A 3,638-nucleotide genomic window follows, 5' to 3' on the forward strand; every position below is an offset into this window, starting at 1 on the left:
CCACTTTCCTGACCAGGCCCCACACTCAGGTAAAACAGTGGGAGCTGAATCAAAATGGACGTAGGAAAGAACAAGAGATGAAGAAAAAAGAAGGTATAGATGAAAGTGAGGCAGGCAAATAGAATAAGAAAAATTCAGAAAAAGAAATCACTTTATTTTATGTTATTTTTAGCACTACCCAGAAATAATTGGAATTGTTTGGACAAAATCTCCTTCTAAGAATCAGGAAGATGAAATTCACATGAGTAACTGAAAATGTCATGGCCAAATCCCATATAAAGATAGCATGTGTTTTCAATAAAAAGTCCTATTTGGGAATTTTTTACATCTTATAAGGATGCATTAAATTATCATTATTACCACCTTAAAATTTCACGAGGAGGGAAAAAAAATTCAAAATCTTGATAAATTACTTTCAATTCTGTCATGCAAAATGGAATACATTGTTACAAGCAAATGAAGTATTTAAAACATATCTTAATTTTACTAATAGAATTTCAAAACTATAACTACATAATTTAAATTATTACAATAATTTTACAGGTTGCATTATTTTTCAGATTGATTCTTGATTCCTAAAAGTTTTTAATGGCAATATTTGGTTTTGGCCTTGGCTTCAGCCAAATACTGCTTTTAATTTCCATCCCTTTAGCACTTGGAAAAATATATATATCAGTGCATCAGTAGTAACACACTGTAAGATTATGGTCTGGAGGAGGAAGAGAGAACTTGGATTCTCAGTGGGCTGACTCCTGTCAAACAGAGAGTGAGAGAAAGGGGTTGGGCTGCACACCCTCATTCTCTTTCTGATCACCAATCAGATTAAGTCTGTATCAATTATCTACTGCTGTTGAAAAACCACCTGAAAACTTAGTGGTTACAACCACCATTCTCTCTGTTCACAATGTCAGCAGTTTTCACGGGGCCCATTTGGGAGGCCATTCTTCTGGTCTTGTCTGGGGCACACATGTAGCTGCAGCCATCTGCAGCTCACCTGGGGCTGGAGAGTGGAAAGTGGGTAGAAACCCACATCTAGTGATTGCTTTTGGCTTTGGGCTGGGCCCTTTCCATGCAGCCTCTCATCATGAAGTCTGGGCTTCCTTATGTAGTGGCAGCACACAGGGTTGAGAGCAAGGCCACTGGAGGGTGAGAGGTTCTGAAGCCACAGCCCATCACTTGCACACATACCGGGGGTGAAAGCAAGTCACAGTGCCAGCCAGATGGAAAGAGTGGAGAAATTAATTTCACCTCTTAATGGGAGGAGTGCCAAATCCACATTGTAAAGGGCCTGTGGAGGGAGGAATTATTGTGACCACTTTTGGAAACAATATTCCACAAAGTCCATCTTCCTCTGATGGACAGATGAGTAAAGGGGTAGCGTGCAAGGCAAGGGTGCTCTCTCCATATGGAAGGACACAGGAGTAAGGGAGAGGTGTCTATTTTTCCCACTCACCCAAGAAACAGATAATAATGATAAATAGAGGGTTCTTATGAAACACATAAAACCCCACTCCTTCCAAGACCAGAAGGAAAACAAAACAAAACAAAACAATGCAACCTTACCTGCAAGTAGCAATTACAGTCATTGACAGAAAGTGACATTAGTAACATTACTCTCTTCTTATATCTTCAAACCTTTAAGCACATACTCAATATATTGAGTAGCGACTTTGAATTCAAAAATATATTGAAACTATAGATTTGTAAACTCTATATAGTTATAGATATCTATTGAAACTATAGATTTGTAAACTATATATATATATATATATATACACATAAGCCAAAAATCTATATATATTCACACACATATATTTTTAAATTATATATATATATATATATGTATATACACACATATATATGCACACACATATTTTAAACCCTGGCATAACTCAAGAAAGTTCAAACACATTTTTTGCTTGATTTAAAGAGAAAGTCAAAGAATATACTGAACAGTGAGATGAGATTTTCATATTACAAAGTTTATTGTTAAATATCAGCATAATTAAAAAACGTTTCAAACTCAGTTTTTCTCCTTAGGGCTTTACAAATGGAACAGAGTCCTCTCTATTTTCAGATGGCATCATACCAAAGGAGAGAGGAGATGGAGATTTCTAACCACGATTCATTTTGCCTCTGAGGCCACAGGGCTTCTTGCTAATAAAAAAGGCTGCTAGCCCATCACAACCCTGCGGATTTTGGTGCTGATGAGTAAAAGGGAAAAATGACACCTGCGTCATAGGCAGTGGCTAATGAGACAGGAGAATCGCGGCCAGTGAAGGAGACAGCTTCAGTGAGCAGCAGCCTGTGAGTGTGCATTTCCAAGGAATCCAAACAACTCTGTGGCAGCCAGGAAGTCCACTCGCAATGGCTCTAACCATTCCCTTCAAGAAAGCCCAACACTCACGGAGCAAAACTGGACCCACGTATGGAAATGAGTCTGTCATGAATACCAGGCTTCAGTACATGCACTCCTTGGAGCCATGGATTGGGTATGGTACAATCTAGTCACAGCTGGGAAAGGAGCTGGTGCTGCCTCTGTTATGTGTTTTTATCTCTTTACTCTGAATCAAGGAAACTGCAAAGTGGAAACACAGAACCCAAAAGAGGAAATGGAAAAGCCAGAGTGGCACATAATTCTTGCCCTCTCTCTGTGGGTTCTCCCTGCAGTGAGCTCCAGCTCAACCAGGATGGAGCTAGAGAGAAGGAAAGATGCCCAAACGGAGCTTCTGGTATTTGGGGGTTGTTTACATGCTGGAATGTCACAGAAAGACTATCTCCACCTACAGTTTCTGTTCCTTTTCACTTATGGTAATAATGGGCAGTGAATCTCCCTCCCTCCCTCCCTCTTTTCCTTTCCTCTCTCCCTTCCTCTCCTCCTTCCCTCGCTTTTTCTTTCTTTTTAGATTTCTCATTACTGTTCACTATGAAACTTGGTAAAAACAACCATGACCATGATGGAATGTTGTGAAAACTGATCATACAAACTGGGTCATTCTTGTGACATCAAACTAACCCAGAGTATAGAAGCCAGGAGGGAAGAGCACTCAGGGCACATAACATTGCTCCAAGAATGTCACTCTCTGTAAGCCTGGCTGCTGAAACTGCCTGCTGTCATCTGAAACCAGTTTTACCTAATGGCTACTGAAACAACGTGCTGTGATTCTAAGAACAGTTTTACCCACCACTTTCACCACTTGCCACTCAGAGCATGTCAGCCCCCCAGAAACTTACCAGTGCCAATGAATTTTCTGGAAAAACAATGCACACCACTTCTCCTTTTAATAAAACTTCCAACCTTCTCTTTGTTTTTCAAACATACCAAAGACTACCTAGTCTGTGGGGTCTGTGTGTATGCTCTGACTTACAATGCTTGAATCTCATAATGTTAAATTTAGATAGTCATCTCTACATAATTTATTTGACTTACAATGTGACGGATACCCACACAGCTCAGGGACAAAAAATCAAACTCTTCTTCTCTGCTATTTACCACTTCACTTTTGACACCAAACGTGTGCGTTTTTCTCTTACATTAAGCAATTTTCCAACTCTTGAGACACCAAGTGTGTATCCTTCAATTCAATTATGATGCCACCCAGACAGAGTTAGGGCAGACCCCAAAGGTTAAGGGCTCA

The 3,638-nt window shown here is 39.8% G+C and overlaps 1 long non-coding RNA gene across 1 annotated transcript; it reads left to right on the forward strand.

Annotated features, from left to right (window-relative positions):
- Positions 1-2,268: 2,268 nt before the first annotated feature.
- LOC116560784 lies at positions 2,269-3,303 on the forward strand. Its single transcript, XR_004273134.1, has 2 exons — positions 2,269-2,492; positions 2,907-3,303. It is a non-coding gene; the product is annotated as an uncharacterized LOC116560784 (long non-coding RNA).
- Positions 3,304-3,638: the final 335 nt, after the last annotated feature.

Source organism: Sapajus apella, unplaced genomic scaffold, assembly GCF_009761245.1.
Source record: "Sapajus apella isolate SASKATOON/1434 unplaced genomic scaffold, GSC_monkey_1.0 scaffold27, whole genome shotgun sequence".
Taxonomy (NCBI): domain Eukaryota; kingdom Metazoa; phylum Chordata; class Mammalia; order Primates; family Cebidae; genus Sapajus; species Sapajus apella.